The 14,508-nt window shown below is 44.8% G+C and overlaps 1 long non-coding RNA gene across 1 annotated transcript; it reads left to right on the top strand.

Moving 5' to 3' along the window:
* The first annotated feature begins 71 nt into the window (after positions 1-71).
* On the top strand, positions 72-14,246 carry LOC105613245 (uncharacterized). Its single transcript, XR_001044458.5, has 2 exons — positions 72-312; positions 11,645-14,246. It is a non-coding gene; the product is annotated as an uncharacterized LOC105613245 (long non-coding RNA).
* Positions 14,247-14,508: the final 262 nt, after the last annotated feature.

The raw sequence follows: 14,508 nt of genomic DNA, 5'->3' as shown, positions 1-14,508 counted from the left end.
AGGGCCGAGGCCGGGGGGGCGGGGGCGTTCCGAGGAGGGCCGAGGGGCGGGGCCTGAGGGCGGAGGAAGGCAGAGGGGCGGGGCCCGCGGCAGAGGAGACTGCAGGGAGGGCCCGCTGAAGCCCGGCGCCAGCCTCGCGGGGGGCGCATCCCACATTTTTTACCTACTTTGGTGCGATTCCCGCCAACCTCCAGTGATTGGCCCAGCCTCGGCATGTCAGGCCCTCGGGCGAGGGGAAAAGTCTGCGCATTTTTCCTCCTTCCCAAGGCGACTGTGGCAGCCCTGAGTGCTCTGAGTCACCGCTAATTTCAGGTCTGGAAAAAAAAAAAAAAAACAAGGAGCGATTTATTTATCTTCGGGAACAGCGCGGGGAAGGAAGGCCTTGCCGCCCTCAGGGTGCGGCTGGAAACGGCCTGCTCGCCTAGGGAGGGTGGCGCCGGCCCCGCTGCCCGGCTTTGGGGGTTTTTAATTTGGGATTGCGTTTGTTTCATGGGCGGTTGCATCAGAAACACACTTTCAGAGGGCCAGCAGGAATCTCAACGTTTTTTTCTGAGGGCGTTTCAGTGGAGGATAAAGGGAACAGAGAATTTACAACCGGCATGATGACGTTTTACTTAATTTAGGCTCCCCATAGCATAACACGCCTATCCTTTGTGCTTTGTGCTCAGTCGCCACCGACTGTTTGCGACCCCATGGACTGTAGCCCAGCAGCCTCTTCTGTCCATGGGATTTTCCAGGCAAGAATACTGGAGGGGGTAGCCATTGCCATCGCCAGGGGATCTTCCTGACCCAGGGATTGAACCCAGGTCTCCTGCGTTGCAGGCGTAGTCTTCACCATCTAAGCCACCAGGGAAGCTATGTGCTGTGCTATGCTTAGTCGTACCAACCCGAGGCTCCCGCACGTCTTGCATTGGCATGCAGATTCTTTATCATTGAGCTACAAGAGAAGCCCCAGCAGGCCTCTACCGGAACTATTTTAATTCTCCCAATGTTAGGCTTTTGGACGAGATAATCAATACGCTTTTTGTTTTTCCTGGGCACTATATAAGGTCTAGATTATATGTGTTTTTTTATTCTGGCCACTCGGCATAGAAACCCATTTCTCATCACTGTTCTGTTTTTTTCTTTGTTTCGTTTTTAAGGAAAAGTTTTTAAAAGTGGCAATTTTTAAGTCTTAGCATCGACTGCAGAATTTTTGGCAGGTTAGAGCAGTGGTTTTCAACGTGAACGAGAACTTAAAATCAGATTTGTGTACCCTACCCCAGAGTTTCTTGATAGTATATCTCAGGTGAGACCCAGGAATTTCTAAGGATTCTTGGGTGATGCTGATGTGGCTGTTGGGTATTAGCACTTTGAGATGAAAGAACCCACCTGTATCCACCTGCAACTGGAGCCTGTGTCTGGAACCGTGTTGGCCTGGGACTTGTAGTCACCCTCCACCTTTGAGTCCTCAAAGACTTCCTTTCTAGTCCCAAACGGAATCATTTAAGGACACAAGTCAGGCCTGCTCTGGCCTCTCTTACGTCTTTTGTCCTCCACGCTGCCACCAGAGTTCGGTCCAGAAATAAGAATCTGATCCTGTTTCTTTAGTGCTTAAAATTTTCTATGACTTCCTCCAGAAATCTCAGCAGGTCAGTCCGGCCCTCCTGCCTCTGGCTTCAGCCTACCTTTTCTGTCCTGTCTCCCACATCTTGCAAAGTTCCCGATTTCCTTCCCAACTAAACTTCTCATTCCAGAACTCTTCTTATTCTGTCATGATCACGGGCCTGCCAGTCTCATCCTGGAATGTTTCTAGGAGTCTGGAGATCTCTGACCACTTTCCAAGGGATCAAGAGTGGGTCCTTCTTAAGTAATACAAATGAACTTACTTACAAAACAGAAAGAGACTCACAGACTTAGAAAATGAACTTATGGTTGCCAGTGGGAAGGGATAGTTAGGGATTTGGGGACGGTCATGGACATACGGCTATATTTAAAATGGATAACCAGCAAAGACCTACTGTATAGCACAGGGAACTCTGCTCAATGTGATGATGTGCCTGCCTGGATGGGTGGGGGGTTTGGGGGAGAAAGGATACACATATACATATTGCAGAGTCCCTTTGCTATTTGCCTGAAACATTCTTAATTGGCTATGCCCCAACACAAAATGTTTTTTGGTGTTAAAAGATTAAAATTTTAAAAAAGAGGGTCCTTCCTTAGTACCACCGTTCATCACTTCTCAAATCTTGATAAGCATCCAGACCACCTGAAGATATTGTTAAAATGCAAGTTCAGGTGTTTAGAAGTGGGGTCTCATATGCCCCAGGTGATTCACATGGAACTGGTCCTCAGAAGACACACAGTGAGGTCTTCTTTCAAGTAAAGTCACACCCCTTGACAGATAGTGGGAGCACCTGGCACTAACAACCCTGCTGCCCTTTGCCTCTTATATTGTTCCTGTGATTCATCTCATCTGTATATACTCACAGATAGGCATGCGTATAATATATACAAAAGCATGTTTAATTGAATACATTGTTGCTATTATTTCAGACGATCGTTAGATCAAATTAAGAATAAGAAAAATAAAACCTTTTATTTTTCCCTTCACTTACTTCTCTGATGTTCTTTTTTCATATAGATCCAAGTTTCTGACCTCTATTCTATTCCTTCTCTTTAAAGAATTTCTTGTAACATTTCTTTCAAGGCAGGTCTACTGGAAACAGGTTCTCTTAAATTCTGTTAGCCTGAGAAAGTCTATTTCTCCTTAACTTTTTTTCTTTCTTTTTTATTGGCTGTGTCTCATGGCTTGCAAGGAGAAGGCAATGGCACCCCACTCCAGTACTCTTGCCTGGAAAATCTCATGGATGGAGGAGCCTGGTAGGCTGCAGTCCATGGGGTCGCTAAGAGTTAGGCATAACTGAACGACTTCACTTTCACTTTTCACTTCCATGGATTGGAGAAGGAAATGGCAACCCACTTCAGTGTTCTTGCCTGGAGAATCCCAGGGACAGAGGAGCCTGGTGGGCTACCGTCTATGGGATCACACAGAGTCGGACATGACTGACTGAAGTGACTTAGCAGCAGCAGCGTGGCTTGCAGGCTTAGTTCTCTAACCAGGGATTGAACCCAGACCCTCAGCAGTGAAAAAGTGCAGAATCTTAACCACTGGACTGCCAGGGAATCCCTTCCCTTTCCCTTTTGAAGGATGATTTTGCAAGGTACAGAATTTGAGATTGGTGGGCTTTTTTCTCTCAACACTTACATATTTCCCTTCACCCTCTTCTTGCCTGAATGAGTTTTGTGGAAAAAGTAATTCTTATCTTTCTTCCTCTATAGATCAGATTTATCCTCCTTGCTTCTTTCAGTGGTTTTTTTTTTTTTTTTTTTTGGTCTTTGATATTCGGTAAGTTGAAAATGATAGACCTAGATGTAGGTTTTTGTTTTTTGTTGTTGTTATTCACCCCACTTAGTGTTTTCTTAGCTTTCTGGGTCTGTGGTTTGGTGAAAATACTTAGGGGAAATTCTCAGTCTCCATTCTTTCTTCTGTTCCTTTCTCTTTTTCTTCTCCTGGTTTTTCCCATTACCTGTATGTTACCTTTTGCTGTTGTCCCTCTGTCCTTGAATTATCTGTTCTGTATTTTCCAGTCTTAGTTCTTTTTCCTTTTTGTTTTTGAGGATTTTGTTGCTATGTTCTCTAGCTTAACTGTGTCCAGTTAGGTATTTCCCTAACCCAGAGGAGTTAGGCTTCAGTACAATCCTGATTGGTTGGGCTCTGGTTAACTAGTTTACCCTGAGGGTAGGCCTTGTTAAGAAAAACAAAGTGGGACTTCCCTGGTGGTCCATTGGTTAGAAATCTATCTTCCAGTGCAGGGGACTTGGATTCGATCCCTGGTCAGGGAACTGGAATCCCACATGCCGCAAGGCAACTAGAGAGAAGCCCCTGCGCTGCATGCTGCAAATAAGACCCAGTGCAGCCAAATGAATAAGTATTTTAAAAAAGAAGAACAAAATGCTCTTGAGCAAGGGTCTGCTCCAACCTTGGGGAATCTAATGCCTGATGATCTGAGGTGGAGCTGATGTAATAATAGTAGAAATAAATAAATTTATCACACGATAAATGTAGTGTGCTGAAGCATCCTCAAATCTCCCCAGTCCATGGAAAAAAATTGCCTTTCATGAAACTGGTCCCTGGTGCCCAAAAGGTCGGAGACCGCTGCTCTGAAGAATTTCAGAGTGGCTCCTTTCCCCATCCCCAACTGCAAGCAGGAGGGAATTTCTCTCTGGTATTTATTGTGGGAATCTGGTGGAGCTCCAGGAGGTAAACAGAGGGTGCGGTAGTCCCCCTGCGACTGTTTCTTTGGAGTTTTTCACTGTCAGACTTGTCTACCCTGAGCCTCCAGCAACGTGGCCATCACAGTTCAGAGTTTCCCACCAGGCACTGGTTCCCACGGCGGTTTCCCCTTGTGAGTTTCTGATCTGGAAGCCGCAGCTCCCTGTGTTTTCTGTCTGTCTCCACATTGAGGGGCAGCGGTTTGCCCTGAGTTCTCTCTCTTACGGATCCAAGGAGAGTAGTCTGTTCAGCTTCTGACTTGTGGTTAGGACAGAGTGGCAGCCTCCAGGCTCCTTAGGGCAGAAGTAGAAATGTGACATCTACCTCTGCCTTCTAAAGAAACTTCCCAGAAGTGCCAGGCGGGGCTTCTCCTTTTATCTCACCAACGAGAACTCAGTCGTATGGCTACAAGGGAGTCTGGAAGTGTGGTCTTTTCTTTTAGCAGCAATGCGCTCGGGTAAGAACCTGGGATTCCTTTCCTGAGGAAGAAGGGAACATGGCTATTGGGAGGTGACAGTGGTGATGAGCACAGGTAGAAACAATTGTTAGTCCTGTTCTACCGATGTGGTGAGGGAAGGAGATGGTCTTTAGGAGCCCAGAGGAGTAAGTCGTCTGCTTATTATCATCAGGCCACATGACATCACTCACAGTGGTGCCAACAAGAGAACTGGGGACCCTTTGCTGCTGCAAGGAGATCCAACCAGTCCATTCTGAAGGAGATCAGCCCTGGGTGTTCTTTGGAAGGAATGATGCTAAAGCTGAAACTCCAGTACTTTGGCCACCTCATGCGAAGAATTGACTCATTGGAAAAGACTCTGATGCTGGGAGGGATTGGGGGCAGGAGGAGAAGGGGACAACAGAGGATGAGATGGCTGGATGGCATCATGGACTCGATGGACGTGAGTTTGAGTGAACTTCAGGAGTTGGTGATGGACAGGGAGGCCTGGTGTGCTGCAACTCATGGGGTCACAAAGAGTCGGACACAACTGAGCAACTGAACTGAACTGAAATACCGCAGCAGGTGGTAGGTATACAAACCAAGGCAAATGGCATTCTGGGCATTCCTTTATCGTAGCCTAGTTCTATGGGTCCAGGCAGCCCCAAGGGCCTATTTTAGAAAAGCGCTAAATATATTGTAGTGTATTCATGAGAACAGAATAGTCCCACATGGTAACACTATCAATTTCTCTGTTAATCCTTAAAGTCATATATTGCTATATAACATAAAATTTGAACACCTATGGCATGTATTTTTCAGGTGATAGTGTACTACTAGAGAAAATGGGGTAGAATGTCACACAATTATTCTGACCAGTGAGTTTTCATCCCTCTTGGCCTATACATTCCCTTCAAGAGTCTGCTGCTGCTGCTAAGTCGCTTCAGTCTGGTCCGACTCTATGTGACCCCATAGACAGCAGCCCACCAGGCTCCTCTGTCCCTGGGATTCTCCAGGCAAGAACACTGGAGTGGGTTGCCATTTCCTTCTCCAATGCATGAAAGTGAAAAGTGAAAGTGAAGTCGCTCAGTCGTGTAGGACTCTTCATGACCCCATGGACTGCAGCCTACCAGGCTCCTCCATGCATGGGATTTTCCAGGCAAGAGTACTGGAGTGGGGTGCCATTGCCTTCTCCATTCAAGAGTCTGGTGAAAAGTAAAAAGCAATGTATCTGCAGTTATATTCTTTTTACTTCTGTAAGTCTAAACAAAGAAAATGGGCAGCACTCAACTACCTCTGACTTACAAAAACAGGACTTTCTTATGGCTCAGTCTAATACACACCAACCAAATAGGAGTCCTAGCAGCCTGGCCTTTTGAAAGGATGTTTGCACCATCCCATCTGTTTTCACCACCCGAATTTCTCATATGAAAAAGAGGTGTTAAAAAATGAAAGTTTGTGTTTGGAAGCAAAACATTGCATTCACAGCAGGACACCACTTTGCAATTTTTTTTCAGTTAGATTTGACAGCTGGATCCTACTCTTTGCCAGCTGTGGCTGTGTTGCCACCAGGAACAAGAAGATGAATAAGTCATGGGCCCTGCCACAAGGAGATCACGAGTGTGAACTGATCGATGCCAAGATAAACTCCGCCCAGGATCTCTTGGGAATTCTCAAGCTCCCACTGATGGGGCAGATCATAGCAGGGAGATGTTACTGGAGCTTAATGAGCGAGGCATCAGGAGAGAGATGAAGAAAGCATTTGTTCCCAACATGATTTCTTACTGAGGTTAGGGAACACGAGTCCAGAGGGGACGCTCAGAGATTGATGTTTGGAAGGAAAGAACACCAAGCCTTTCTACCAAAATGTTAGATTCCACAGACCAAGATACCTAGATAGATAGAAATGTGACTTTTTCCCCCTCTGAGGGGATGCTCTGCTGTGCTTCCTAGTTTTCCCTTCCTTTGGGGATGGGAGGAAGGATGCCAGATGATAATTCAGCCAAAGATACCCAGGTCTGCCCAACGAGGAGCTTGTGGCAGGCTCTATGACAGCTCCCACACAGGAAACAGCCAAGGGACCGTGGTTGTGATGTGAAATTCGAGGGCCTTTTACTGTAAGACACCAGTCTTTCTGCCATCAGTCTCTCAATGAGGTGTTTGATACCACTGTCACCAGCTCCGGCTGTGACCAGCCGTGTAACCCCTTGCACAGTGCCCCTCTCCAGGCCTCCTTGTCCTCACCTGCAAACTGAAGGTATTGATTAGTTTAACTTATTTAGCTCAAAAATGTGATACCTGCACTAAACAGAAGATTTATTGAGCATCTGGTGCAGTATCAGCCATTTGTAGAGCATCCTGTTCTAGTGTTACTAAGGCAGACCCTTGAATTTTGGTTGAGAAACTCTGGGCCTTGAGCTCTTGACACAGGGCCTATTTTTACAGCAAAATCAATAAATTGTTATAATTGTCCAGGCTCATGGGCCTCTCTCAGGCAGCCACACCTGGGGGGAAGGAGCTGATTGGCACGAAGGGAGAAAATAGCATTAATGTCCACATACTCATCCATGTCAGTGAGAGGCTGACATGTCACATCATACAGTCATTTGTTTACTTTTATTTTTTTGGTCAGTAAATTCAGGCTCAGTCTTTGAGAGGTGGTCCCCTGGCAAGGTTTTCCACCCTGGAGCTGGAAGGAATCACTTGCTCATTTGTATTTCTCGTGCTGTGAGCCAGTGAGTCACTTCCTGGCTTCAAACTTCAGCTTCCTCTGTTTCCCAGCCCCAGCCTGGCCCCCTTCCCTCCCACCAATCTCTCCCCCCCAACCCCCGAGCCAGGGCTCTGAACTGGTGAGCAGGAAGGGTCCAGGCAGCAGGCCGCACACCTTAAATGGCTTTGACGTCTCAGAGAAGGACCCTCAATGCAGAAGAAAGTGTGTATATGGTCTGGTAAATGCTGTGTTGGATTCCAGCATTTTCTTTTTATTTTAAATAATTCTAGCAAAGAAATACCCATAGAAGGTACAGTAGAGTTTGGGTTTATTTTATGACTCACGGAAATTTCTAAAATGATAAATATTGGCTCAGCAGGAGCCTTGACAGAAGAAACACTCAACCAAACCAGACGCTATGGTTACAAGAAACAAGAACAGTGTAGTCAACAAATAAACTGGGACTTCTCTTCCAAGCTTTCAGAGAAAAAAAAGAGTCAGCCCTCTTGTGAGGTGGCCTTCCTGGCCAGCCACGACCTCGTGTGTTTTTCCTGAGTCCAGAAACTGAGCTGTTGCGATACCTTCCTGACTAGGAAGCCATTTCAGATACCTTTGGTTTTGTACTTTAGGCCTGACTGTTTGTGACTAATATAATGAAAATACGTTACCAACCATAAAAATTGATGTGGGTACAGTTGGAAATATTTTCCTCTCAGAAAAAAAAGAAAAATATTTTCCTTCCTGAGTAAAAATTCCTCCATCTCTCAGCGTAGAAGCAGCGAAGCATTCTGGGAAGAATGTTGGGAATCCAGAATACCAACTCGTTTCAGGGAAAACTTAGAAAGTCTGAGCCATAAATAACGGTTGGACTCCCCCTGAGTAGGATTTTCATTTCTCGTGAAACAAAGTCAGCATTATGTAACTTCCATCAGCTGATTGGATCTACAGTGTTAGTCCCTCAGTTGTGTCGGACTCTGCGATCCTGTGGACTGAACCCCACCAGGCTCCTCTGTCCCTGGGATTCTTCAGGCAAGAACACTGGAGCGGGTAGTAATTCCCTTCTCCATATTTTCTAAAGAAAGTATACAAATATTCATACCCAGTGCAAAGGCTGATGTCACAGCTTGCCAAAACCTGGTAATAAGTAGCCTAAATCTTCCTTTCAGCTGCTTTATCCTATAGGACCAAAGTAAGTTTATTAACAGAGCAGCTTTACTTACTAATAGTGTTCTTCAGGGAGGCTTCTCTGGTGGTTCAGTGGTAAACAATCTGCCTGCAGTGCAGGACATGCAGGAGCCTCGGGTTTGATCCCTGGGTTGGGAAGATCCCCGGAGAAGAAAATGGCAACCCACTCTAGTATACTTGCCTGGGAAATCCCATGGACAGAGGAGCCTGGTGGGCTGCAGTCCATGGCGTCACAAAGAGTCAGACACAATTTAGAGACTAAAAACAAGAACAACAGTGTTATTCAGGACTGGCTTTCCACATACACACATACTTTACAGTCTGGAGTCATCATAAATCCATAATAAGGAGGAGCTATGTTCTTGCCTGGAGAATCCCAGGGACAGGGGAGCCCGGTGGGCTGCCGTCTATGGGGTCGCACAGAGTCGGACACGACTGAAGCGACTTAGCATAGCATAGCATAGCATAGCATGAAGAAATAAAGTGAAGCCATGTGGTGCTGCCAAAATTAAAAACAGTGAGAAAAAGCTCAGGCTACATTTCCATGCCTCAGAGAAAATGGACTAATGACTGTCAAGCATGTGAGTGTCCTGAGCCAGGGACCCAGGACAAGGCCACAGATCTGAAAAGATGTCTGTGTCCATCTGCAAGGCCAGCACGAAGGCTTCCTTGGGAAGAGTAGACCATGGTGGGATTGATGCGGACCTGCAGGACAGAGAACCTGGAGCAGTTTGTAAGGGAGGTCGGAGGTCAGAGGGCAGAGAGACAATGAAGTGACTCTATCTGTGCTCTGGTAGGGAAGCCATTGACCGGCCTGGACCACAGCAAGAGGGCAGCCAAACACTGCATCTGACTGCCCTTTGCCCCGGTGTCCAGGAAGCTTATCTCCAGTTTCCCGGAGGGAGGGAAGCTGTGAGAACCAGGTTATCAGGCACATGAGCCCCGGGCTGGGTATGGGTGCTGAAGATCTGGGACTTTGCCTTCCGGAGGCCCAGCCCATTGCATTCTTTCTCCCTTTGCGTCTCCATCATCTTATATTAATAAGTGTTGTTACCTGCTGGGGGGAAGCTCTTTCCACCCTTGAGGCTGTGGCAGGAGTGCCCGTAGCTAGCCATGGTGATGCTGGCCACACAGAGCCAGACGTTGTGGGAGGGAGGCAGTCTGATAAGAGCTTCCCTGGGTCATCTGCTGGCTGGGCCAAAAGACTGTAAAAATAATTACAGGTCAGAAATCACCTTGTTGCATTTTTTTCCTGATTGTTTAAAAATGCAGGCTTACTTTTTTAGTTCTGAAAATGTATTAGAAAATGTTCCCCACTCATTGCCCCATTGCCTTAAGCCAGTAATTTTAGAAGGTGATTTAAAAAAAAAAATTAATTATACAAATTACCTGGAGTAGTTTCTCTCATTAAAAAAAAAACACACACACACACACACAGAAAATTTCAATTTCTCTCTCCTGCAGTTCTTTGCCCCTTACCAAGATGAGGCCCTCGCATTGGTTTGGAATGTATCTTCCAGTTTGTATACTTACACAACCACACACACACGACTGATCTTTCGATAGATATAGTTTTGCATTCCTATGATTTTTCAAAACCACGACCAGCATCATATTCTATCATCAGCGAGTACCCCAGTACAGGGGAGAACCCCGATCCTTGCCTATCACTTCTCTCAGTTCTCAGCTAAGATGTCACCTCCTCTGAAAGGACTTCCCTGACTACCCTGTGTGAAGTTACCACGCATACCCCAGCCTTCCTGTCCCCTCTGCTTTTTAATGTTTTTTTCCATTTTAATATTATTTAATTCTACAGAAAAAACACATTTTATTATCCTTTTTTAAAATGGGCGAAAACTGTACGAGAAGCATGTCCACACACCTCTGTGAGAGCTGGTTAATACTGATCTAACTGCCTGGGAGTCTCTAGTCACGTCCAAGAAATTATGTCCAAGGTCCATGTGAAGGGAAAGAGCTCTGGAGAGGCAAAAGGACTCAGGTAAAAACCTTCAGAGGATTGTAGGGAGATGGGTCTTGCTGCTTAAACAATGAGGTTGAGCTCTGAGCATCTCCATTTCTTAACACACCTTCTAAACCATTCACTGGGAGTGGTTTTACCCACTTTGGAGGGCTTTTATAAATTCAGAGATAAAAATATATACATATAAAAAGAGTAGAGAGTACTGAAGGCTTTAGCTGCTAAGTCACTTCAGTCGTGTCCGACTCTGTGCGACCCCATAGACGGCAGCCCACCAGGCTCCCCCGTCCCTGGGATTCTCCAGGCAAGAACACTGGGGTGGGTTGCCATTTCCTTCTCCAGTGCATGAAACTGAAAAGTGAAGTCGGTCAGTCGTGTCCGACCCTCAGCGACCCCATGGACTGCAGCCTTCCAGGCTCCTCCATCCATGCGATTTTCCAGGCAAGAGTACTGGAGTGGGGTGCCATTGAGCAAGGCTAAAAGAGACCCAATATGGCTAAATAGGTTCCCCCCAAAATGTTAGGTCCAATCCACCCCTAAACCTGTGTGTGACAGGTGAAAATGCACAGCAAGAAGCCGCAGTTCCCTGTTTTATTTTTCTCCATATTACCTACCCCCATCTGACACAGGGCAGGTTTCATCTGTTTATCTTCTTTACTTTCTGTTTCCCTCATTTGAACATAAGCTCCCCAAGAACGAGGATCATTATATATTTTTTCACTTCTGTCATCTCAGTGCCAGGAGAGTGTTGGCACATCGTAGGTTGTGAAGAACACCTGTTGAGTAAATAAATGAATCTGATTCCAAAGAGTTGGTAGGGAGACACTGCTGGTGTAGACCCTGTGGGTGCAGACACTGCTAGAGGGCAGCAGGTATCTTGTGAGCATGGGCACCAGAGCCACAAACCCAGGTCAGCACAATGAGAGTGGGAAGGAATTGGGGTCCACCAAGCCAGCCCTAAACTGCCTGCTTCTACACCCCACTGTATTTGGTTAAGCTATTGTTGGGTGCCTGTTCCAGGTATCCGGATGCAAGAGCTCCAGTAATTCAAAGATGTGAATTTGAAGAGGATATCTTCAAGAGGCCAAGAAGGAGTAAAGAAATGGGAAGTCCAGAAGCACGTGGTATCTTGGACCCAAGAAAGAGTGGTTCATGAAGCAAGCTAGATGTCCATGGACAGAGGAATGGATGAAGAAAATGTGGCACATATAGGCAGTGGAATACTACTCAGCCATGAAAAAGAGTGCAGTAACGCCATTTACAGCAAGACGAATGGACCCAGAAATTATCATACTGAGTGAAGACAAAGACAGATATCAACTTATCTACAAAGCAGAAATAGAGTTGCAGATGTAAAAAACAAACTTACAGTTACCAGGGGGTAAGGGGGAAGAGAGAAACTGGAGATTGGATTGGTGTATACACACTACTATATATACAATAGATAACTAATAAGGACCTACTGTATAGCACAGGGAACTCTACTCAATACTCTGTAATGACCTAAAAAAGAGTAGATAAATGTACATGTGTAACTGATTCGCTGTACTGTATACCTGAGACTATTAATAACACAACGTTGTAAGTCAACTATATTCCATTAAAAATTAAAAAGAAAAAAAGTAAGGGCATGTGGTCAACACCCAAATTTTAGTGAGGAGACACAAGAAGGGAAAATGGGGTGTTGAACTAAGAGCATCTTTTGTTGACTCCTATTAATCTGTGAAGTCAGTCTTGACCATCTGCGATGGTTAACTTTATGTGTCTCTGAGGCTCGGCTGTGGTGCCCAGTTGCTTGTTCAATACTCGTGTATTGAAGGTGTAGATGTGAAGGTATTTTGTAGATATAACATATAATAAAATAATGTGGTTAACACTTGTAATCAGTTGGCTCTGAGTAAAGCAGATTACTGATTTGGATGGACCTTATCAGCTAAAGGCTATAACATCAAAAACTGAGGTTTCTGGAGAAGGAATTCGCCTCAAGGCTGTAACGGTAGCAATCCTTCCCGAATTGCCAGCCTACTGACCTGCCTTGATGGATTTCAAACTCAAGACTGCACTTCAACTCTTAGGTGAATTGCCAGCCTTCCAGCCCTCACAATGGCATAAGCCAGTTCCTTAAAATAGATCCATCTCTCTCTCTCTAAACATATATATATATATATATAATATTAGTTCTGTTTCTCTGAAAAGCCCTGACTGACACAGCATCTGTTGAGAATATGCTCAGACATTTGTCCAATTATTTCCTTAGGCTGAATTCCTGTGAGTAGAACTTGCTAGGTTGAAATTCCTGAGCTATCTAAAGAAATATGAAGCGTGTTGTCAGTTTGCCATCTAGAACTGTTACATTCCTAGGAACAGTGTAAGGATGTCTGGGTCCCTGGCCCCACTTCAGTGTTAGGTAGGTCTCAATGATCTTTCTAACCTTCACCAATTTGTTGGGAGGTGCCACTTTCTCATTTTAAATTTGCAATATTTGATGAATAATGAGCTTGAACATCTTTTCATATTTTTGACCATGCACCTTCCTCCTTATACTTTAACATTCCATATCAAACTCTATACTTATTTCCTTTAGAAACCTAGGCCATTTATATATGATTTTCCTTTTCATTCGAAAATATCACAAATGGTCAGACTCTGTAACAGAAAAAATTCTCAACTGCTTTTGATCTTTGTCTACTTTTCTATTAGATATTTGTCCTTTTCGATTGATTTGTAATCTTTATATAATACTTTGTCATTTATCTACTATGCAAACTTTCCCCCTTTTGATTAGCCCCTAAACATTGTTTTGGGGTTGTTGCCGTTAGGTTTTTTGTTTGGGTGTTTTTTGGGTTTTCTGTAGCACAAAAGAGTATATTTTATGTGGCCAAATCATTCATTCTTTTTCTCTGAGGCAGTTATTTATTTTGGAAATGTCAGCTACTTTCCTCTTTTCACATGGAAAAGACACAAATGATCAGATTATGTAACATAAATTTCTCAGTTTAGGAATGGAGTTCATAAGTGTTAATTATCGCTCTAGTATCTGAAGCTTTTCCTGGATGCATGGGAAAGTTTTTTTGTTTTGTTTTTTTTAAGATTTTTTGATGTGGGCCATTTTTAAAGTTTCTATTGAATTTGTTACAAAATTACCTCTGTTTTATGTTTTGGGTTTTTTGGCCCCCCGAGGCATGTGGGATCCTAGCTCCCTGAACAGGGATTGAACACTCACCCCTTGCACTGGAAGGCAAAGTCTTAACCGCTAGAACACCAGGGAAGTCCTGGGAACTTATGTTATTTTTCCTAAAAACTTGAGTGGTTTCAGTTACTGGGGAAGCATGTTATTGCAGCAGCAGCAAAGCTTGGTGATTTGGGGGGGAAAGAGGGATTTTTTTTTTCTTTTTCATGAAAACTTAGCTATTCCCCAGCAATGTGAAAAAATATTAGCCACACTTTCTAGCTTCAGGTGATAAGTACTGAGGAAATGTTAAGCGATTCAAGGCAGAGTTGGAGTTTAAACTCCACATATTATTCTCAATGCTGCATTGACTTGATGGAAACTTGTACATGTTTTTAAATTACATAATTTATTTCCTATTTAGAATCTCCATTAAAACCAGCAGAGAATGAACACAGTTGTTTTGTTGCATTCTTATCGCTATAGGATCGACCCACTGAATATGTAGAGGAACTTCAGCTCATTTAATGATCAGAAAACAAGGATGCGGATTCCAGAAGCTCTGCCAGGCCCCCCCGCCCCCACCCTTGCCTCGCGTGTCCCTAAACTTGTTCCTCTAAACCTGAAGGCTGCCCTCAGGAGCAGCCTTCAACCAGAGACAGGGAGTTGGTGGGTAAGAACCCAACCCCCTCACCCCTCGGTGGGGTGTCTTTCT

This window comes from Ovis aries, chromosome 13 (assembly GCF_016772045.2).
Source record: "Ovis aries strain OAR_USU_Benz2616 breed Rambouillet chromosome 13, ARS-UI_Ramb_v3.0, whole genome shotgun sequence".
Classification (NCBI taxonomy): domain Eukaryota; kingdom Metazoa; phylum Chordata; class Mammalia; order Artiodactyla; family Bovidae; genus Ovis; species Ovis aries.
Note: the sequence above shows the minus strand (reverse complement) of the source record. Positions and strands in the feature narration are given on the sequence as shown.